We start from the raw sequence: 25,640 nt of genomic DNA, 5'->3' as shown, positions 1-25,640 counted from the left end.
ACAACATCCAATTATGCACCTCGGAGGATACACAATGCGAATAATATGACACAAAGAAATTACAGGAACAAACACTGGCAGAAGCAAATTATGACTTACAACAAACACTGTCACGTTATTATCTGTTATTGTTCAGTTTCATCAATCAAGGTTTGAGCTAACTGACATTTCGATACAACAGTTAGTGAAATATATACAATGCTTTTCATTATGGTCACGGACGTTCCACAAGTTTTTAATGATTCTATTTCACAGTTTCTCGTATCATCACTGTCTCATGTGTGTGTTCCGATTTTGGAGAGAACTGAAATAAACCTGTACTATGGAAAAAATTATTTCGGCAATGATAGCTCTATAGTGTAAATTCATCATCTTCAATAGTAACAAAGTGTGCAGTTATTTGGAAAGACTACGGATGACAGAAAGATAGTCAAAAACATGGTGTAAGATTGAGCCTTTTATCAATGCTACAAGCGCGAACTGCGAATATCAAATTCCTTCTGCAGCACTCCAAATGCTGTGAACGTCTTTGTCGGAATTTTCCACTTCGCGTTCTTTTTGTTTTCAGTTTTTAAACTGTATCATAGCATGCATGTTAGTAAATAAGTAATAGTCTTCGAATAAACGTTTAGAAACTGCTATATGAGGAAAATAAACATGTGTTCACTGAACTGGAGACATAACTAAATAGAATGTGGTGAGATTGACTTGCCACATTGACCAGCTCGTGTAAATCCCCTATTAGGGGACGCAACTGTCGGGCAGGTTACACTATGCAGAAGTAATAACGATGCTAACTCTTTGGAAATCTTGAGTTCAAAACGGACAAGAATGGAAGGGTTAGTTATATAACGAGAATATATGGCTTGTCTGGGCGAGCGTAAAGTCTATCAATCACTACCATTTTTGGCCTTCTAGAAAGACATACAGTACGTCTCAATTCAAATATTAATTTATTTAACAGACTTCCATATGATGCATTTTGCACTTGAATCAATTTTCACCCATGGTAGGAAAAATCTTGTTAGGGCTTACATCTGAAAGTGTAAGTCTTAATATATATATAAAACAAAGGGTTAACTCTTAAAGAATCTGTCAAGATATGCGTTCACGTAATGAGACTGGAGTATCAACCGAGGAATGTTCAACTATTCACCAGCACTCAATCAGGTATTTTCAAATGCCAACTTTGGTTTTATTTTATTTTTTTTTAACAGTGAGTGAAAATACTAGCAATACCTGAATTCCTGGATTAACGATAGATTTACTCCTCCACTCCCTCAAAATCCTCTCGGTAGTTATAGCTCGGGTAAAATGACTTTCTTCAAAATAATTACGATCTATTAAAAATGCTACGAAAGCTATAAAAACGCTTGAACTCCAACCTCTAACTTTGGATTTCAAATCTTTGATTTACGGTTATTTGTGATTTCACGTTTAACACAGACAATACTTTAAAGCGTGTGTATTTTAATTAAATTAAAACTCGTACATCTTTTTTTAAATAAAGTTTATGTTTTAAAACTATTGTTCAAAGCCTTTGTATTTCAATAAACCTTCCCCAAATTCAATGCAATTGAATTGTTCTGCCATCTTTAGAGTTCTTTTAAACTATACGTTTGTGAACGTGTATAGGTTTGTGGCCAGTCTTCCGACAATGAGATCTCGGAAACTACAGGTTCTAGAAAGATCACGTTTTCACTGATCGATTGCAAATTTTGCGTAGATTGTCCAGTCTAACTGAATATTTAAAAAAAAACATGGTCATTATTTCTTTATTACATTTTTACGGCTACACTGCAAGTGTTGAAATAATATATATATATATAAAGGTAAAGCATTATACCCTACGCATTATACATTCCAACACCACATAATTGTATATAGGGGTTGTATATCCCTCAGGCGTTTGTTTTATGGTGAAATTAGAATGAAAAACCAAGGATAACCATTTCTCCACTCTAAGTTAAATCTTTATTGTTTGGAGTGTTTTGCTCAATGAACACCATATATCACTGACATTATAACTAATTGAGTGTGTAATGTATTTGCTTGTTACATACTGCATACAAGAAGAAAACACTAATCATACATTAATTAAAACTCCAACCGGAAGTAGGCTCAAATCTTGCAAAGGGTGAGAGATATTGAAAAATAATCAAAAAATCTCCCCATTATGGTATCTCTTGCCGTTTTTTTTTTTTTTAAATCAAGACTTCTTTCACTTGTGTCTGTAAAGGGACATGTACAGATGTGAGGAATAACAAGAAGATTCATGCTCATATGTGAATGATGCGCTGTGTAGAGAGCGCAGGTTCAGCTAGTAATTTAATAAAAAGGTAAAGCACTGATGCCACCATAATCGACGTATACAGTTGCTTCCGGTGAAGGGAAAACTGTTTATTCGTTTGGAAGCACATAGTACGTGTCTCCATGTTCCAACAAAAGCTCTCTCAATCTAAGCTCCTTGAATAGGTAGTACACCTCAATGAAGTACACTAAAAAAAACTTACGCGATGAGAGACGATACAAATAGAACCCTTTTGCGATACCTGAGGGAAAGTCACCTTGCCTAATGGTTAAGCTCGACGAGGACAGCAATATTATGAATATTTCCGCGTCGTCACGCAGGAACGCGCACTTAACACTCAGCAGACATTCACCTGTCCTAAAAGTAGTTGAACTTTAAAATTCCTTCCTCGCTCTCTCTGTTTTACTCCTCCCTCTTACACAGTCACTTGCCACTTTCCTCTCTTCTTGCATCATTCTGTAAAAGTAAGTCAGTGGCGATAATATTCAAATTCAAGCATTAACCACATTCCAGACAGACAGACAACGGAGGTAGCAGGAATTCACTCCATTATTGTGGTATTCACTCTTGACGTTAAGAGTTTATCGAAATACAATTCATTTCTATAAGAAATAAACTTTACATATGATTGCAATCTTGCGAACTTCATGTCCTTGAGTAAGAAAGGCATTTTAAATATATTTGTATGAATTTCTAATATAATGTCTGTAGAAAATACATGTAGCTTTCGAACTAACCTATGTAATCTCGAGTTTACTTTCCGGAGGGCACTATACAGCTACTTGAAAAGTCGGTGAACTTCGGTCTAAAATGTAAAAACACCGTTGTGAATCGACGTGCTAACAACACATCATTAAACTAAAAATTCGTGTAGATGGTCAAAACCGTCTCTCAGTTGGATTTAATCCCCGAGTTTTAAGTTTAGATTCGGTTTAAAGTTATATCCAAATTTATTCTGACAAAGTACCCTTCCATTTCTGATCTTGGGTAACGTAAGTTGAAGTTCTGGATACTTCGTTCCGGATGTCTTCATTCAAGCAACACCTAAATCATATTTCAGGCCACACTAAGGAATAAGAAATTACTTGCTATTATCTAAGTTTTTACTAACATCACCTCAGTTTTATTTCAACTTGAGTAAGACAATGAAGAACATTACAAGCGTAAAAGTGACCCAGGTAGCACCTACAAAATGTTATTAGATAAACTAATAGGTTAGGAAACACTTTCTTCTAGACCAAAAATTCGAGGCAGTTTATGATGTCATAATTGTTCGGCACCGAATTTTTTCCACTATAGGAAAGGCCCTGACAACATGTAATAGCATTATGCACATATTATGCGGCTCACTTTTGTTTAATTCTTCACTATCTTGTATAAACTGGACGAACGTGAGATTATAAAGTCTTAATTGAAACGTGTAGTGAAATTACACAAGTCCGAAATAACGCGATTTGAATACCGCGGATTCGAATATAATGCAGGGCAAAGTATCTTCCGCCAATAAAATATACCGTTTTTTTTTTTTTTTTTTTTTTTTTTTTTTAATAGAATTATCACTTTGAGAATCAATGCAGCAAAAACTCTTCAAAGAGCGATTCTGTAGTGCAATTTTACCACTGTACTTTATTACTGGACAAATGATTCCTTCCTCCATCTTCACGGGATCGATTTTTGTCACATCTACTGTCATATTTCAATATACCGTGGTAAGGTTATAAGCGGGAGTAAAGCATGCGCCCCAGCAACTGCTCTATATCAGGCTTCTACTGTATATATATATTTTTCAATTTAGTCTTCACTCAAAACTTTAATTGCATATTTCGTGTCAAATTACAATGATACTTCTTACACTTCCAACAATTCACAAAACATGTAGTTAAAACGCTATTTTTACCGTTCACGGTATCCGTTTTATGGGAATGAGTTGCTAACAGGACTGCCGATATTTGCACTGTAAACGTTAAGATTTACTAACGACAAATGGAAGAGGAATGTCCATATCCAGTATTATATACAGTCCTGTATTATATATATATATATATATATATATATATATATATATATATATATATATATATATATATTGCAAGAGACTGGCGATCAATTTATTTGTACTAACTTATCATTATTACTCTCAAAAGAATCTCAAACACACTAAGCAATGCAAGAAACTGGTTTGCTAATTTTGTACTCAGTCGCCCTCCTCTCTCTCTCTCTCTCTCTCTCTCTCTCTCTCGTTCTCCACTCTCGATGCGGTGGTCTGTAATCAACAAATATCCGTCGGCTTCCCTGTTCTCTTTAATGGCATGGACCTCTGAGTATTTTTCTACTCGTTGAGGTAAGGTTTACAGGTCAATAACGGTTTGCGAATCTACAAAGATCAACAACTCCAGAGGAAACAACAGAAAATGCTTCACGTTTTTAAGTCGCAATAAAAGCAACGAATGACGCGATGAAATAAGTTCAAAAAATTGTAAAACTAATGACTGGTAAAATATACAGCAATAATATACAAAGTATGCTAAAACTTAGTACTATTTTCTTCAAAAAGAACGGCCGGATGCGCGAAATCATTATTTGTTCCTGAGTTTATTTTCCAATTTAGACATATTCTTACTTTGTTTATTGAAGTTCAGCGTTCCTTTTCAGCACCGAGGCTACAGGAGGCGCAGACCTAAATTTATGGTTAGACATCGAACAACCGTAATGTATTCAATGGTCTCCCGCAGAAAATCGAACCTGGGACTATGACCACTAGGCCAGCGGTGAGGGATTAAACATGTTTGTGTACACGACAAAATGTCTTTAGTGAAATACAGATTATGAATTCCGAAAAAGAAAAAAAATCATTTAAATACACACTGTGCTGCGAATTAAAACATAACATTCCCATCATCTGAGGCAGGAACGAAATCTTACACCGCAAAAATTAACACTACAAAAATAGTTAACTGATTTTATAACGATGCAAATTGATAATTACTTTGATTGGGTAAGATGATACACAACCACTAGCTTTCTACACCATACTGACGTTTCTCGTGTTCTTACCAGCCCCTGAGATGTATATCCTGGTTAGACCAAGGAGGGCTAATTTCTACATTAAAAGGAACATATACAAGAAACTTAAAAAAAAAAAAAAAAAAAAAAAAAAAAAAAAATCGCAGAAAGAAGCTTCAAACGAAAAATGAAATATCTCCCAGCTTATCCCGCGATTAAGCCTCTTAGCTTAATAGAGAAGGATGGTTAAGACAAGTGAATGATGAACTGGTGGAATGATAATGTGGAGGAAAGAGGAGTACCCTGAGAAAAACGACTGACAGGATGTTGTCCACCATTAACTTACTTGGCAGAGGACTGAACCAGGGATCCCACGCACCAGAGGTAAGCGCTCTACCCTGTGCCCCCCAGAGCTTTCAAGTAATTACCGATGAAGCTCGTTCGAAAGGTATTTTATCCTTTTGCTATGGTGTTTTCCTCAGAAACTAGGAAAACGAGACAGCATCTGACAGCAGTTTAGCACTACTAAGATGTAAATTCGCTTAATTTTCTCACTATTTTGTAACACTAAAGAATGGAAGTAAATAGAACTTCCTTTCAAATGTATATAGAATTCCAGAGCAAAATTGCAGAAGCTATGTAATAATAATAATGAAAAATATTACAACAAAGTACTCAAAACACAATGACCTAAAATATAATTTATATTTTGAAAAATACCGAAGTCTAATGTAGAAATATTAGGAATAGCCATAGACATGCAAACAGTGCAAATTTTTAAACACTATGCAACTATATAAAAGTTTGTTTGCATTTGCAAAATTTGCATATCATCTTTCTTACTTTACTATCCTATTTTCGCAACATTACGATAATTAGAAAAATATATATTATTGTCTAGTGGATAACACATAGAAAATGCACTTCATACTTCAACCACCAGAGTTTAGACAAAAAATTGATTTGTCTAATATAAAATAAAAATCAACTATCACTGTATTTAATATTAGAAGAAACGTGTCAGCATCCATAACTATTGCATGAATGGTCCTATCGTTTGAAACTATCTTCTTTACGAAAACTATGATACAGAGTAAGTAAATGATTAGCATTCACGCTTCAGTTGAGACATCCCGGGTTCAGACCCAAGGGCCAGCTATTCTGACAGTTTTTTCTCACCCCATCTAGACATCTTTAAAAAGGAGACTGACTGACTTTAAAAATTATCCATCTCGTTACTAGTTTCTAATATAATATGCCTTTCTTAGGTGTATTTACAGCTAAACAGACTGGAAAGGATCCTCGCAAAAATATTTTCCTTTAATGATAGAAGTAATATAATTAAATGGCTTATTTAGATACCTAAGCTACTTCATTCCTAACAGAACTCGCTACAAATGATCCTTGGTACTCCAAAATACGGACCGTGCACACCCAACATTCCACACAAGCACTAAGACGGCGACCTTGTCTCAACCAATAGGGATAGAATGACACAAGGACGATTTGTGAATGCATCTTCGTAAGAGCCAACCGTCTGCATCATATTCACTGTCTACATAAGATTCACCCTATATGACTGCTATCCTTCTAAATTAATAACAATAGTTTAAAGGATAAACGAAGCTCTTGAAATATTCTTTTAAAAATCTGAAACTGTTACTTAGTCACTAAACGGAGTGACAGAACAATACTCCTGGGGCCGCGGTGGCTCAGTAGTAGAGCGTTCACCTCTGGTGCTTGGGGTCCCAGGTTCGATCCGCCCCCGCCAAGTGAACTTTATGGTGGACAAAAACCGTGTGCGTGGGTTTTCTCGGAGTTCTCCCGTTCCCTCCCACTTTCTTCATTTCACCATTTCACTCATTACTCATCATCGTCGTCTCCTTTAGCCTAACCGGCATAACCGTGGACGTAAAACTCACAGATTTCATTTCATTTCAGAAGAATACTCCTATTCACTGATTTACTTATTTTCTATAACACCAATTTTTACACACACACACACACACACACAAAAAAAAAAAAAAAAACAGCAGCAGCAATACCAACACCACCAAAACAAAATGAAACATCGCAAAGCTTGTATCTAATTATATCCTGACATCCGCTTGGTCAAACAGAAAAATTCAGGAAGGCCAGCAAGGGATACGAATTGAAACCCCCCCGATTACGATGCAAGAACCACCGTCGGTATAGCAAAACAATGCATAACCCACCCCAAAAATGAAATATTTTAGTTTAACGTCCCAGAATTATTCCTTTTAGGCTAAGGAAGACGAAAATTAAAAGCAAGTGAATGATGGAAGAACTGGTAGAATAAGAAAGTGGGAGTACCGAGAAATCCAACCAACACTATTTGTCCATCACAAACTTACTTGGCCAGGGATCCCACGAACCAGCGGTAACCACTCTACCATCAGGCCCCCCTGCATAACCCCACGTCAGACTTTGGCAGAGATCAATGTACTAGAATGGTTAGATTCTTATAGATATTTTGATTAACTAACACATCAAGCTCTACAGCGTCAAAAATGCATTCTGCGCCTCAGTCATCCTGGTATTAGTTAAATTAAGATTTAATTCGATATATGTACTATAACTATGTGAAATGAGTATTTGGGCACCATGATTCCATATGTACCAAGTAGTACTATTTGGAGAACAAAAAATGAAATTAAATCTTTAAGTTTAACGTCCCAAACGATTATACTCTTTAGGCTGAGTGAGACGGATTACGAAGTGAATGATGATGGAAGAAACGATGGAAGTAGAATGTGGGAGGAAATGGGAATACCCTGCGAAAACCCACGGACAAGATGTTGTCCACCACAAACTTACCTAGCCGGGAATCGAACCAGGGACCCCATGCACCAGAGGTGAGCACTCCACCAATAAGCCACCGTGCCTCTTATTTAGAAAGCAATGACTACGTATCAGTGGTGTACACAGAATTTCATCACGAGGGTATTCACGCTTTCAAAGTTTATATCGTTTCAGAATTTTTGTATACCTGTCTTAGTATGGTAAATGTTTACTTCTCGTACGTGTCGCCACGTTTGGCCTAATCCTCGTTTCGCCTAACCAATTATCTGACACTTTTATGACAGATAAATGATAAGATTTGTGTCCGCCATTTTAGGCGAAAAAAGGATCCTCGTTTGGCCTAATCCTCGTTACGCCTAAAATGGCGGACAATAAGAAAAAACCGTGCAAATTCAACACAGGGAAATTATATAAGAGAAAATTCCCTAGTATATAAAGAATTAAGAAATGCAAAATATATAGATTAATATTATATTAACTATTTTCGAGGAGTTAGGATTACCAAAACTTGTTTATGTATTTACTAGGACGATGGATATATACGAATATATATAAGTAAGCGAATAGCAAAACCTGTTAAATTCACATTTTAAAATTTGTGACAAATTGATAAAAACTGTTTAAACACGTCATAATTGTAAAATAGCATTAGAAACTAGAGAATATTAAACAATTAAGAATAATGTGAGTGTTGGTCTGTGGAAAGCTGTATAATCACATTAGTCTGTGAATTGCGTTATTGAAGAAAATAGTTTGGATTTAACAGGTTTTGCGTATGTAAATGGAAATAACAGCTTTTGCATCTGGACTAGCGGCCATTTTTGTTGAGGCTCAAGATACAAAACCTATCAAAAAGAAAGAGAGCCAGAGTCAGAAATCAGTATTATGCCTACAAAAATATTGGGGAAGGGGGGGAATGTATTATCAACTATACATTGCACAAGATTGGCACAAATGAATATGGATACATAAATGCTACATTAATTTTGTTCTAAATTGAAAACAATGGACTCAAATGTGCAAAAAATTGAGTTATGTAACCTCCTCTCCATCATCATCTACTAAATGGAAATCCATATCGTCGTCGTCCTCTGGTGCATCACCATTTTCTCGGTTTTCTATTCCTCAAAAACCTCTTTGTAAAACGTGAGCTTTGAGCTGCTTTCAATCGTCAAACCCTTCGTAACTACAAGCGGAGTTAATTATACCTATCTGTATACATTTCTAAACTGAATGACTATATTTTGGAAGAGTTTGTAACTTTTTATGGACTAACATAGGGTGAATATTAATTTGCCAATTATCCCAATATATGAATTTGAAATATAGCAAACCAAATGTGCAAATGTTGAGTGTGAGCAAAACAGCGGCAGAAAGAGAATCAGAAATGGTAAATAAGTGGCAATTTTTTAAAAAAAAACATGTTGTACCTGAAGCATGTTAAAATTTTGAATGATAATTGACACGAGACATTTCAAGAAAGAAGTTCTGCTGAAGCTGAAGAGACTGTTTAGAGAAGAACCTAATCCAACAAAGTTCTGTTCAAAGTAAAGAGTTACCCTGAAATACAAAACAAACGACTTTTAAGCATAGGATAGTCCACTCACCTTGTCTTTTAGGCTACATTTCGTTTCCAGTTTTTCATGTGTCTTGTACGTTTTCTAGACAATTTTGGTGTTGTCTGATAACAAAATTATGATCATCGCTGCCTAGAGTATCGTTTTCTTTCGATTTTGCGTGCATTTGTCTAGTAATTATTAGAGAAAAGAATATAAGCACAGAAAAGTTTCACGAACAGTTAGGTTAAGACATATAGTGTCTTCATTTTCAGTCCAGGGTGCGCGGTGATTCAGTAGTAGAGCGTTCACCTCCGGTGCTTGGGGTTCCTGGTTCGATCCCAGCTCGCGCCGTGTGGACTTTGTGGTGGACATACACCGTGCTCGTGGGTTTTCTCGGGGTTCTTCCGTTTCTCCCACTTTCTTCATTCCACCATTTCATTCATTTCTCATCACCACCGTCTCCTTTAGCCTGACCGGCATAACCGTGAGACTTAAAACTAAATATTTCATTTTCATTTTTTTTTTTAATTTTCAGTCCAAAAATAAAAAAAAAAAATGAAAGCGCACGCTTCAAATTCTGCCAAATAAAATTTCGAATGATTTACGAAGAGTTGCAATAAATATTCAGATTACCAAACTCATATAGTTTAATCTGAACTCATAAACTCATATACTAAACTAAATTCAGATAATCCTATACAGTACGAAACCTCAAATTGTTTGAAATATGGAATTAACCGGGTTTGATTCTGCTTTTCTCATGAGGTTATTTGCAGATTTGGGATTTAACAGTTTATGAAACTGAATATGGAAGAGGAATTTAACTGGTTTTGCATCTGTTGTCATGATGGATTTAACAAGTTTTGGTAATTGACACATATTTCAATCTCAATTTTCAACTAGTTAAAATGGCTTTTTCTACTGAATACTGTTTGGAAATAATAGCTTTCCAACTAAGGTTTCCAGAGCAACCACTATCTCATTTTTTTTTAAAGTGAATTTAACGGGTTTTGCCATTGGCCTACTCATATATCGCATATATATCGACACGTTCTCTAACGATCCAAACGATTTATGGTATGGATTCCAAATCTTAAGAATATATTTCATCTCAGTTTGAGTCTTCTATTCAAGTAAGAACTAGTACAACTTTCGGTTTCAATATTGATTCCTAAATATTTAAAATCGTAAGAGATGAGAAATCGTTTTTGATGCGAATTCAGTTTCCGATAAACAGGTTGCATGTCTCACATTATCACTCTATTCCTGCCGTAAGTTATAGATATATTTCCGGTTTCAATATTGAATCTGCATAATCTGGAAATCTACAGTAATTTAACAATGTAAAAGAAACTCACATGTAAGAGAACAAGGTATACAGTCATGGTCATAAGTATTCGTACAGTGCAAACGTTGAAGACACATATTTCTGCCATTAGGTAAATAATTAGACGCATGTGTTGTGCAAGACATATGCTTCATTTAGCAAAGAATATGCACAAAATAAACATAAAACAAAACATAGATTCATTTGCTACAACAATGAAAAGAAACAAACAATATGCACTGTGTGCTGGACATAAGTATTCGTACAGCTAACGAAAAGTTCTCTGGATATGAATGACAAACCATAAATATCTTGCCTTAATACTTCGTATGCATGCCTCGCTTTCGAATAACCTCCCTCAATCTGTTGAGCATTGAATGAACAAGAGACGTAATGGTTTCACGTGTAATATTCTGCCACTCTTGCAAAAGTATCTCTTTCAGTCTAGTTTTATTAGTTATTTCATGTTTTCGTATGCGCGTTTCCAATTCACTTCACAAATGTTTAATGGGGTTCAGGTTCGGGGACTGCGCTGGGGTTTTCAGGGTATGAGGCGAGTGACATAGTAACCACATACGCACAAGCTCGGCGGTATATTTGGGTCGTTGTCCTGTTGGAAGTAATAATCTTGTCCAAGATCCAATTTATCCACACTCTTCTGCAAATTTCGTTTTAGGATGTCTAAATATACATATTTATCCATCGTTCCGTCAATAAATACAAGCTCTCCAACGCCCGCGGTAGACATACAGCCCCAGAACATCACCCCTCCACCACCATGCTTAACTGTTACTTGTATATTCTGAACCTAAAGCTCAGTATTGAGACTTCTCCATACTAAAATTCTGCCATCATTGTGGAAAATATTAAATTTACTTTCATCTGTAAACAATACCTTATCCCAAAAGCCTGTAGTTTTACTTACATGCTCCTGAACAAACGTTAAGCGCCATTTCCTGTTTTTCTTATTGATGAATGGTTTTCGTGTCGGCACCCGCGCTCTGTACCCAGCTCGATTGAAAAGTCGCCGAATAGTTCGTGAGGACACTTGTTTCCTGAAGTGTTCATGTACATAGGCCGCTATCGCTGACGATGACACTTTCGGGGTTTTCTTCATAATTCTCAACACTACCCGTGTTTCCCTCGTAGTGAGCTTTTGTGGACGACCCACCGTTTCACTGTTTATGTATATTGTTTTCCCTTTATATCGTTCTACTATACACTGTACAGTCGAACGACTTCTGTCCACTATTTCTGCGATTTGTGAATACGATTTGATCTTCTGAAACAGTGATAGAATCAGTCTCCTTTCCTCAGGTGTGGTTTCTTTCCTTTTCCGTCCCATTATCTCTTTCTAGGTTACAGCGAACACCACCTCACACTTCACCTGACACTTCGAGCATCTCAGTAATGACTATCTAGTCTCTGCCTGCTAGCACTAGTGATTTGATGGTACTTGTCTAGTATTATTCTGCGGTGTACGAATAGATATGTCCAGGCAAATATCGCTCTGCCCACGCATTTCCTTTATTTGTACATTCCATAGTAAGGATATTTCCACGAATTCGTGTTGTGTCTACTCTTCCAACTGCAGGGACATGTCTGTGTTGGAGACATAACTCTCTCATTCACCATTTGCCTGTCAATGCATTGTTAATTCTGGCACAGGTGCTGTATGAATACTTATGTCCGGTACTGTAAATGTTTTCATAACTTTGCTCACTGCACCGAACACCAGTAAACCTTAGCCAAGACGGACACCCAACTGAATAAGGGGTTCAGCCAGATAGTTAGTAGACAACGTTCGCTTCATCGTATGGACTTCAGAAGCCGATAACCCACGAGGTTACTACTTGTCATTATATGTCACTACCGTTAATGTTTTACACTGGCAACAGAATGCTGTGACTGGACCAAAGAAACGAGTAGCATGGTGCGATGCAGGGTTGGCAAAAACCATGGTTTAAAAAACAAAACAATAAACCTTTTTTTTTTGTTTAAACCCGGTAGTTTTTGGGTTTGAACCAGGTTTTTTGTTTAAATAATTTGCTGTATGTATTTATATCACATATATAGAGAAATAAGTTTGTTTCATCTTGGGTTATTGTGCAACAACCGGGTTATGCTGGAAGAGGTCACATAAGCTTAAAGCGGAATCAAACCGCTTCTCGCCTTACATCCGAGAGAAATTGTCCTCCATTTGAACTCGAAACCGGGACTATTTGACCACAAATGCGATATGTCTGCCGACTCACTCATGAAGGACTCCTGGTAAAAATACGTTGTGCTGATCTTTAGGTACTTGTTAATGTAACTGTCAAGAGTCATTTCAGAAGGATAAAAAGATAACCAGTTGCACAAGTGAAACCATTATACAGAATTACATATAAACAATTTCAAAATGCTGCAGAGTACAGAAGAACTAATTTAGTCCAAGTTAGTTCATTACGACTTATATTAGTCCAAGTTAAAGAAATACAACGAGAAGAAGAAGAAATAGACTTAATTTGCATATCAGTAAGAAAAGTGAATAAAGATACAAATTATTTGAGTCCACTTTGGCTCTGACCTATTTATACATAAATAAATACCAAAGATATTTCTGATTTCAATAAATGGTTTTCGTGGGATTTGTATGAACCCTTCTCCCCACAAAACTACAGCATTTCGATGTATTTTATCAATAGTAAACATTATTAGAACGAAACAATATTTAGAATTTTTCTTTGATTGAAATTGCATAACAATAATAACAAACCATTAAAAAATCACAAAAGAAGCATTCATAAACTTATAAAAAAAATACAAAAGTTGCTTTTGTAGTATAACCTTTTTGAGTAATGAATGGGAAATTTAGGTCTGAATATAATACGAATAATATACGGGAGTGAAACGTATAACCCAGTGAAACGTGAAATAACCCATAAGTGTGTGTTCATCAAGATTTTACGAACACTTACACTTTTACGAACATTTTTCGTGTTTTGCTTTAAACTAGTTTTATTTATTTATTTATTTATTTATTTTTAACAGCTGGTTTAAACCAGCAAACCCTGGTGAGATGAATCTCGTTTTCAATCTCATCACGCCGATAGTGATCTATAATTTGGTGCCAGCCCAACGAAATCATGTCAGGTTGGAATTGTACAAAATAACGGAGACCATGTTGATTTATAGAGTGTTTTTCTGTAAGTAATGTTTTGGACCTTTGGTACCTACTATTCACCCGTATTGTATCGAAGTACGAAGATCACCAGAGTCAACTATAACTTTATTTCTGTCATACGAGTGGAAATGGAGTGTACCAGCAGGACAACCACCCTCGTAACAGATCCCGGTTGCCCACCATCTGTTTCGAGGAGCATTCAACTTCTTCCTGCTGAAACAACCACCGAGAAGCCCGGATTTCAGTCTCACTGTACATCTCAGAGACTTATGCTATGGACATTCCCGGTAGTGTGTGAAACGAGTGGAAATTCAACTCAAAAGTTATAATTTCAAAAGTAATAATAAGAAATGAAATATATTTTTCTTCTTTCTTTGTCAGTAACACATTGAGATGTTTGAATTGTGAAATTATCCAAAGAGCAATTTGTCAGCAGAGCGATTTGTCACAAATCACTCATTTCAATCACAGTTGTCCATTGTTAAGTTATGAGCAAATTTACGGATCTTTTGTCAGATGTAGCTCGAAATAGCTACAAATTTAATACGATTTGTAATTACAATAGAATCACAATAGTATCCCTTGTAATGCATTAACAGTTACAAACATGCGTTGAAACTGGAATGAAATCCGGTACAATTGTCGAAACACTTTTCCGAAAGCAAATAGTCCTATTACAAATTAGTTATGGGAGAACTAATTTGTATTTCTCAGTTCTTCACATAGTAGAAATTTTTTTTCGAAAAATTTCCCTCCAGTTTTATCTCCGCGATTTTTTCTATAGTCCACCATTTTAGGCAAAACTAGGATTAGGCCAAACGAGTATCCTTATTTCGCCTAAAATGGCGGGAATAAAGCTTATCTTTTATCTGTCATAAAAGTGTCAGATAATTGGTTAGGCGAAACGAGGATTAGGCCAAACGATGCAAGATCCTTCTCGTAATATCTGGTTCAAGGAAATGGAAGGGGGTTAAAACCCAGAAAGCAACCTTGCGTACGCCACTGGTGTCACAGACTAGTTGACTGAAATTTAATGTTTCTTTTCAATATGAACAATAGGGCTGCCTACGTGGGTGAGAAATCTTTTTCAACAGAAACAGATATACCTGTTTCTCTGTTTCCTAGATGATATATAACTTTCAAGATACCTTTTCGAGACAAGAAAGAACAAATTCTGATCTCCTGGATAATCCTAACCGACTATATATGAGACGAGATCTAATGTTTAATCCATAAATTGGGTTTGTTTCTGGGGTAAATATTAACATCGGGAATTGAACGCGGGACCATGTACCAGGAAGCACTCACGTCAGCCACTAGGCCACTAACGAATTGTCGTAGACAGAGAAGCTGGAGTTCGTCATGTAATACAGTAACAAAACTAATGGGTGGTCTATTATATAAAGTGTGAATTACGAAATATTAAATTTACTTAAACCAAAAGCTACAAAACGAAAAATCGTATCAAGGCTTTCATTGTAATCTAAGAATGGATATAGGCTACCTGTCGCTACACTCAGCGTTATTTTGTAAAGATGAGCAACAGCGAACGATCCATTAATACTTGAACTCTTTTGATTAATGGTTTCATCAAATGCAGTGGATCTATTCTCTTTGGGACTGAGCAACCAATTTAACCTGACGGACTTTGATAAACATCATTCAAGGAAATGTTTAACAAATTTGCTTCGGGAGAAGGGTAACTAGAACGATTTCCATGGACGAGAAACGGGCTTTCAGCCGAATATTAGCTACGTAGAGCCGGTTGACTACGGTACGATATGTTTTTCTTGACAGTCAACTGAAACAGGAGGTAATTATTAACTGTAACGCTGAGTAAATTATACGAGAAGAAATCGGTAACTAACGAAAACTAATCTTTTCTGTTTGCAAGGTAAAAATAACAGGTTGGAAGTTATTTGAGAGCTAGTTTTATGTCGACGCCAGAGTTAAATTCTCACCTAGGCAGAAAATGTATTTGTCGCGAGATAATGCTGAATAGATTAACCGCAAAAACAATCTCAGATGGAGGATATCACATACAATATTATGCATGACAAATTGGTCTTTCATAAAGTCTTGCGATGGTGTTTAAAAACTTACAGGAACCAAAGGGACAGAAAATCATGGTATAATAAGGAGTGACGACGAGTCCTGAGGTCTCTCTACACCTACGAAACAAAGAAAAATGAAATGAAATGAAATCTTTGAGTTTTACGTCCCACGGTTATGCCGGTTAGGCTAAAGGAGACGGTGATAATGAGAGATGAGTGAAATGGTGGAATGAAGAAAGTGGGAGGAAACGGGAGTACCCCGAGAAAACCCACGAGCACGGTGTTTGTCCACCACAAAGTTCACTTGGCGGGGGCTGGGATCGAACCCGGGACCCCAAGCACCAGAGGTGAACGCTCTACCACTGAGCCACCGCGCCCCCTCGAAACAAAGAAGTCCAGTATGTTACAAACATATAAATATTCCTCGACACCCGCGAAATTCAGTGTTATGTAATCTACTAAAAAGTTCTACTGGCAGTGTTCTGGGACTCGCAAGGAAATCTCTTAGCAGAGTTTCGCAAATATAAGAGCACTGTGAATACGTGACTGTCAAAGCCTATGACCACGCTTGTAGCTCTTCGTGAAAAGTGCCCCAATAGATATACTTTAAATGTCAAAGTATTTAAGGACAACAGTTGAATCATGCTCAATTTAGCTACTGAGACTGTTCAATTTAGTTAGATGCTCCACCATACAATCTGCACCTCGCTCCTACAGGTCTCAAGGAACGCATTGAACGATAAAGGTCTGGATTTGGCTAAACGCCACTTCGCCAATAGCAAATTATTATACGCTCAAAAAAAAAAAAAAAAACTTTCTAAGTAAGATATAGGCCTACTAAAACCAGCGCCAAGATGGAAGAAATGTCTAAAGCGCTTTTGTCTTAATGTCGAAAACAAGCAAGACATAGTTTTATTTGATGAATTGGTTTGACCAATATATTAAGTTTTTAGCAGGAAAAAGTGCATTACTTTTTGGTCCCCTCTCCTAGTACAGGTAACAGCTCTGAATACAATTTATCCAAAAATAAATCGGTTTCGACATTTCAATGTATCGATACATAAAAAAAAAACTTTTACTATAGGAAATTGCTGGAATTCATACTTCTTAATACAAAAGTGATAAAGCACGGAGAGAAGTTCTAAATGTGTGTCCCAAATTCTCCACTGTGAGCATTGACAAATACTTCTGAAGTACGGTAATTGTACGAAAGCTACCTATCTACTCATGTAATTAAACATAATCATCATCAAATGACAAATGAATCAATTAGTCAGATTGATCACAATAAAATTTAACCTACATATCGGTTTTCTATATGCAAAATACTAGAATCAATAAGTTAAATCATATATATGCAATTTTAGGAGGAGAGAAAAGTCTTTAATAACAGCAGTGATATCTAGAGAATGCGTCGTCTCCATACAAAGTTCACATCCACCTGAAAAATCTTGCTTGCAATTAGCGTCTACCTACACCATTTACTCGAAATTCACATCCCGTTAGGCCAGTACTACTTTTCCATACATAATTAGGGGAAATTCCTGGGTGCAGCTAGAACTGCATGACGTCACGTTCATACATAAGAATAACGGCACATCAGAAAGCAAACATCTTGTCAATCCACATTGTTTTAGGACTCACCAAGACCTCCAAAAATGTAGGTCTAACAACGCTGTACGTTTGATTCATGAACCCGAAAGCAGCACTTAGCAGTTTAAATTTATGCAAGATATGCCGTCCACCCAATTCATGTTAAAACGTTAAATTCGCCTCCATCTAAGAAGTACCAATGATAATGCAACGTTTGTCACCTTATAAATCCTGCTCCAATGTCAGAAAGTGTTGGCACTCTAATTGAAATGCAAATTACTGTTAAACACGAGATCAAAACCTAGCATCTATCTTCCCGTGGGGAAATATACGCGCGTTACTTTCCTTTCAAAGAGCACGATATCAATTACTTGCTTACTGTTTAAATAACACGACATACAAGGTGTCCGAGAAGTCCTTCCCTGATTACAGAAATTGATAACTCAGGCTAGAAATAAGATAGAAATATGAAACTGGTGTTGAATTTCTTACAAACTATAAAAATTTTTGTCCGTGTTAGGTTTGTTCTGTTTTACCAAGTCTCAAATTTTTGGACGTCCGTGCCTATCTCGATAGGACATTTCCTGGGCGATGGATTGGTCGTGATGGACCAACAGCTTGGCCTCCACGCTCTCCTGACATAACCCCATTAGACTTCTTTTTATGGAGTTATGTCAAGGATGAGGTCTACCGAACACGTGTACCAGATCTTGAAACCCTGCAGCAACGAATAACCACAGTCGTTGCATCGATCCCTCCAGTGATGTTGGCTAATGTGTGGATGGAAATTGAATATCGCCTAGATGTGCTACGTGATACCAAGGGTGCTCATGTGGAAGTGTACTGATGTGACCAAAACTTTTATAGTTTGTAAACAATTCAACACCGGTTTCATATTTCTAGCCTGAGTTATCAATTTCTGTAATCAGGGAAGGACTTCTCGGACACCCTGTATCTTTCCAACTGAGAGCACATTTAGATTCAATGCTAGAAGCCTCCACTCAAACAAATTAATTTATAAGTCTCTCATCAACAATCCACATCCAGTTGCCTTTCTTCAGCATTGAGGCTACATGAGTCGTAAACAAAGCTTCAACGAACCGAAGAGTGGACACAGTAAATTCACTGCCAGTTTAGTCTTCATAACATGGGATAAACAGCGTACGCAGAATTTCAAGGAGAGGAGGGGATCGAAAACTTAATTTTATTTCCTTTTAGGACGAGTGTGATTAAAAAAAAAAAAAAAAAAAAGCAAATGCTTATTTCTCCCTAATATCTTGCTCAAGAAAAGGGGGATTAAATAACGAAACCTTTCCCATGAGTTCGCCCCCCACGGGATAGTTTTCGATAGATTGCGCTTCATCAAAAATCATGGAGAAGGAAAAAAAATCTGAGACTATATAGGTCTTAAGCAAAGTCCAACATTAACAGGAAATTAATTATTTCCATTTCGACTCAATTTGGTGGTACATCCATACTATTATCCCTTTGACTTTCTAGTTTTGATGTCGTTAATTGTTGTCATTCTGAAAATTCAATGGAAAACCTAACGAGAGCTTCTCTTACACCCAAGACAATGACTTTCCTAATAGATTATCGAAAATGAACTCTAATGAGGGAGGGAAGGGAAATCTTGAAGTAAATTATACGGTCTTATTTCCACCGGGAATTGAACTCGGTCCGTCCAGCTGGCCAGTAGACGGTTACTCTACTATCGGATATCGATTACTATGAAAGAAAAAAAGAAATCTAGAGAGACAAACTATTGTCTAAATCAGCGTTTCCCAACCGCTGTGCCGCGGCACACTGGTGTGCCGTGAATGGGCCGCTGGTGTGCCGCGAGGAAATCGAAACAAAATTATTAATTCTATAGCATCAAATTGCAAAACGTAGGGGAAAATGTATATTTGTATTGCACATTACTATGAACCTCTACTAGAAATTTACAATTTTAAGTTTCATACCGTGTTACTTTTCTGTACATTTCTAATGTTGAAAAAAGTATTTATTATTGTTATGACCATTATTGCTTCTTTATTGTTGCAGACTATTTCGTAACTTGAAAATTTAAAATATCATTCAATCCTTTCCACAAATTACCTATTTTACATTTGTGTTTAAAGAGTAAAAGAGATTTGTTTGTTCGTTCATTATTTAGTGATCTTCCTTCTAAGTAAAAGGTTGGATACAGTTTTTGAAAAAGAAAGCGTATTTTTAAAAACCTGAGTCCAATATTTCATATCAATTGTTTTCTGTTTTCAAATTAGAATGAAAAATAAGCATAATGATTTACCACGGGGGAAAACCCAGTGATCAAGCTTTCTTCTCTGTGCGAAAGAGATCAGTAATCAGAGAAAAAAAATCACTGTTTTTTATATTTACAAATAATAATATCAATAAGTGTGCCGCGAGAATCCAAGTTACACCCGTAGTGTGCCGCAAGTTGAAAAAGGTTGGGAAACGCTGGTCTAAATAATAATAATAATATTAGAATCCTGACTATAGAGCTTTAACATTACTTACAATACCATGTTATTCTGTGTAAATAGAAAATTGTTGAGAGACTAAATGGGACTGTTCTTGCTCTCCTGAATTACGATATCTGGAAGTTCAAACAAAATAAGTAAAGAACAGAAATGAAGCGAGATTATACAACAAGAAATATATCATTGAGATTTACGTACACGGTTCTGGCTTTAGATTAAAGAAACAAATGATAATAGGGAAATGACAAAATAGCACCTACGCCCTGATTGTGATCCGAATTCGCGACAGCCAAGTCTTGTGATCGCCAATCTAATGTCTTAGGTCGCTTGAACATGCCAGCCGGGAATACTAGGAGAGATAAAATCCAAAAGAATATAGGAGGTCATGATGAAATAAAACCACAAAGCAAAGCATAGCATATAACATCAGCGAATTATCAGAATCAAAAACAACCAGCAGACAAAAGAAATTAAAATGACATTTGAAAGCCTCACAGATAATAACTGAATGAAAAGGATTTGCTAAAAATATTAAGTAAGGAAGGTCAGAGTTTACTCAAACAATGAAGCAAACAAGAACATACTTCAAGTACCGTTACATCGATCTGCAATCTTATTTTGGAAGGAAATAAGTCAGTGGAGAACATATCTCTGGTACAAAGGTTCAATGATTCGATTCTTAACCACGCGAGTTAGTAATGTTTTGCTACGATTAACTTGTTTCCTCACACTATTAACATTTGCCTGTTTTAGTCTGTACAAAACATTTGCTGTATGCTAAACAAAAGGTTCCATTCAATGTCATTAAAAATTCTTACTATTACAAGCTTGTATATGTCCATACCTCATACCAGACTCCTTTGTTACAAGTATTACTTATCTGGCGCAAAAAATGCAGGAAGTAATTATTTGACTTCATTCAGGATCTTAATGCCCACATGGCAACATTCCTAAATATTACCTTCTCACAAGAAAACGTCTCTTCAGATTTAAGTCAGAGATTGTTATATACACTGGTATACTGCTTAAGCAGAAGAGCAGCGCGTAGATTTCATAGACATTGACAAACGGAACACTGAGCCATTATAACCGAAAAAAATTGTTTTCTTGAAGTACTGAAAATACTGTGATTACTCTACGGTGCAAAACAATTTAAAGTAGGAATTTGCGTGATAGGCACAAAACGCCCATTTATCAGTATAGGAAATGCATAAGAGATTATCACAATGTTTTTAATGGTGCAGAGGAAACATACAGGTCAAAATACAAACGGCCCATGTCTATCCAAGTTAACAAAAACATATTAGCCACTAGCATAGAAACAAAGAAACCACTCAGTGATACTACACTCTGACACAAACAATTCACAAAATAGTATTAGTATCTCCTGTTTGTTCCACAACCTGTCAAATTTTATCATACTATTTTAATATCTGATTAGTTTTCACGCTCAAAGGTTTCCAACAAGACTTAAGATTTACGTATATATATTAGGGACAGGAACGTATGCAGGATGTGGGTTCTGGGGGTCCGAATGCCTCGCCCCCCGAAATCCCGTTTTTCTGTAAATTTAGTCTAATTTTACAAATTTTAATATAATTTACCTTCATGTTGAATCTGGATCCCTCCCCGGAATAAATTCTTGCACATGTACTTGACGAAGGATGCAGTACTATGACAAATATTATGCTTATCTCACAATTAGTAGTAAGGTATCGAAGAAACAGAGTTCGTGCAGGTTGACTTCTCTTGAAAGCATCTTCAACCAAGAACTTTACGTAGAGGGCACGGTACGCTTGATGAAATACGTCCATCTCTCTCTGATAACTATTACAGGTATCATGCTTTTATTATTATTATTATTTGTGTGTGTGTGTGCTCAGAGTATAAATTCCTCAATCACTACTTCCCTACAGGGCATTAAAATAATCCCACTTTAATTTTCATTACGAACCTTACCACCTGAACCCTTAATCAGCTTCAATTCCAATTAATCCAACGCGAAAGTTAAGTTAACACACACCCATCCCGGTCTCTTCCTGCTGTTGGATTATACGAGTATGGAATTTCCACGAAAGAAAGAGTAAAAAAAACTTTCCCTTCAATGTTTTATAACATAATCATGTTCAAAATTGTCATAAATGATTAATCTCAAGTTTACACACACACACACACACACACACACACACACACACACACAGTTACAAGACACATATCAATTTACAATGACTAATGAGAAAAGATGCTGAAACAAGGAAGAAGAATTTCAGGGCTCGCCCCCTTTCAGAAATCCGAACTTGGAAAACAACCGCAACAGTATCAATATTGCAACACAAAACACTAGTTTCCGCCTACTAGAATTCGACGATTACTAAACCCACTGATCATTCTACCATCTCCTACCACATGAAAAAATAATTTGTAACAACTGATCATGCTTATGCTGTGAAAACATGAAACTTTTCTCACGGGAAATAAAAAAAGGCAGACCAGAATTTTCCTTATACCTAAGAGAAACAAGTCAGTCGCCCTGTAATTATAGAATATTACGACTAATTAAAATAGAGCACCCTAATGTCGTAAGATGAACTGGTAAATGTGACAATTTTACTCTCGACAGAAAATTCCAAACGGTTTCAAAACTAAACTCTCTCTCTCAAGGATATATTCCTGATTTTTCACGATCAAAAGAGACGATGATTCAAATCAGAAATGCGGTAAACCAAATCAACTTAGATAATTGTGACACGTAGCAAAAAAGAGAGAGGCTCGGATGCCCATGTGACGTACCCGTCAACAGCATGCATGACTACCTGATGAATATTAACTTCAATAAATGCCGTGACCATCCTTTTCCATCATCTAATTTCCTACGTTATGCACTCTAACTTTATTGTACTGAATCAAGTAAGAAATATAACTTTTAAAAAAGAAGAAAAGTAGTCCTCATTCCTCTGTAATCAGTTTTTCCTTGAACCTGGCATGTACAACATATATAAGGCTGATCAGTATGTAGTTTATGCCTCTCAATACAAATGATAACCAAAGTACTTCATAGGCAGGATGATGTATGAAAGTATCTTGCATTCCAACACTGAAGAATCTAGAAAAGCCTAGACGATGATTTCCAGTAGAAGCGAAGGCACTCCGAACGCACAAGACACGGTTTATACGTTACGAAGAGGATCAAGATCCTTTTTCTCCAGTCCATATACAAAATGAAGAAGTAAATAACTTCCTACGTGTACCACAGTAAACTCGACTGGAATATCTTCCGAATGGAAAGTGATTTAAGTAAGGATGCGAAGCCACTGTTTCGATTCTAATACAAGGAAATTGAGACTGGCGATGTGCAATAGTGTCCACGGAAGGAATGGAAGCAAGAGGACGGCGTCCCCTTAGTCAAGTTCAAGAAAGGAAGCACGAAAAAAATAATTAGAATCACAGAAAAATGTGAACATACAAAGAACTTCTAGTTTTATTCCCTCTTAGAACATAAGGACACTGGTTCTCAACAAAATTGTTAACATCACAAAACAGCCTGAATCCAAGTGAAGATTATCTCGAACGCTCTTACAAACACCTTCCTTCCTTTTATTAGCTCCCGTCGTAGGCATACGGTAGCTTATAGTATCTTTCACTCCAGGTGTGTATATGTGCACATTTTTGGGCTGGCTACGGGCCTGGTTAGGCCTACCAAACTTTGCCTACCTGGTGCCCTCTTCGTAAAAAAAAAAAAAAAAAACTTTGCATCCTCGTAATAATATTCATATATTACGTAGCCCTAGGAAAAAAAAAAAAGAAACTTTAGGCAAATGTAGCTAAATGCATGCATTTAATTCCAACAGAGCCCGAATGTCGATAGAACCACGTGAATCCACGCTGTTGACGTAATATGGCACGGTAGAGACCTGAACCGGCCGAATTTTTCGGTCCGAGCCCAATCCAGCCCGAATGTATCTAGGCCCGGGCCCGAAAAGTTTTGGAGATCTTCGGCCCGATAATCTTTTTAAAAATTTAGCTCGAGCCCCATCTTTCTCAAAATTTAGTATTAAACTTGACCTAACTCTCAGAAATATTTTCTAAACTCTGGTTCACAACCTGACGCTTGCCTCCCGAATGGTTCCATTGTCTCCTAGAACTTTGCCTGTCAACGGGAGAACAAAAGCTCCATTTCCTGTAACAAAAATCTAACTTGGATTTCTAGCATAAAGTGAAGATGACAATATTGTTTAGCGACAGGCAAAACTTTCCCACCCCTTCTTGTCATATTTTGGATTCAGTGAAGGTCAAGGTCAGAGCTCAATTTACCGCGCAATGCCTGCAATCCCCTATAGTGAAAGTGGAGCCGCTAAGCAACACAAACTGTAAATAGCAATTGCATTCTTTATAACATTTTTCACGGGCATACTTCTTCAACGTCTGGCATTATTCCAATTATCGTTTAACGAGTCAATAATTATTAAAGAATTACAATTAATCGGCCCGCCCATGCAGGTCTCTATGGTACGGTACACTCCCTAATGTTCGCAGGGTCAAACTAAAAAAAACTTGTAACTCCGTGGCAACAGCTCCATAACCAAGTAACGAGGAATAGAACTAGAGATTCAGTTTCTGGACGCGTACTTTTTTAAAAATAATATATTCCTTTAGAAGTTGTCAACGCGCATTCATGCCATGTATTACTACTTTACCTTTCCTAATACATCACAATCGTTATTAGCAATAAATAAACTAAGATCATTCACAGCTACAGTATCTGAAGCGTTTTTCGATTGACTTCTGACAGCATTTTAAAAGGCAATCTCCAAATTGCAGGGGAGTTTGTTCTTGCTGGTTTAAAATACGGCCTGAAAATCAAACCTACTTCGGAGGAAACATGTTGGGGAATATCAATCACCGGTGAATACGCAGCATACTGCATAAAAACTTCAAACACCCATATTAACGGTTATGATAAATAATTCTCGGCACAGAAAACAGTAAAAATTCATTTACAAATAAAAATACAGCTCTGGTGAAATAGCAATCACGAAAATCCTGCTAATTTAGTATCATAACATGGAAAAAAGCAAATTAACTTTATAACAGTTAATATTTCTCATAATACGCAACACATTCTTGCCTAAAATATCGCTCCCGGACTAAAGAAAATACTGCGGGTCCCCAAGTATTTCTATAGACACCAAATCTTTCAAGGGAGTGAACATTATTCCTACTTTCATGTTAAGAGACATTTCGATTTTAGAATATCCCTCAGATACAGTGAAAGCGGGAAAATAAGAACTCTATCACTACAATGAGAATTTTCTTAAAAC

At 36.5% G+C, this 25,640-nt stretch overlaps 1 protein-coding gene across 4 annotated transcripts in view; it reads right to left on the bottom strand.

The window, feature by feature from the left end:
• The window catches only part of mtgo (miles to go), an 813,614-nt gene that overhangs the window by 174,858 nt on the left and 613,116 nt on the right, over positions 1-25,640 (bottom strand). The window lies entirely within an intron of this gene.

The sequence above is a fragment of the Thermobia domestica genome, chromosome 8, assembly GCF_964235325.1.
Source record: "Thermobia domestica chromosome 8, izTheDome1.hap1.1, whole genome shotgun sequence".
Classification (NCBI taxonomy): domain Eukaryota; kingdom Metazoa; phylum Arthropoda; class Insecta; order Zygentoma; family Lepismatidae; genus Thermobia; species Thermobia domestica.
The sequence above is the reverse complement of the archived record's forward strand: the minus strand, read 5'-3'. Positions and strand labels throughout refer to the sequence as shown.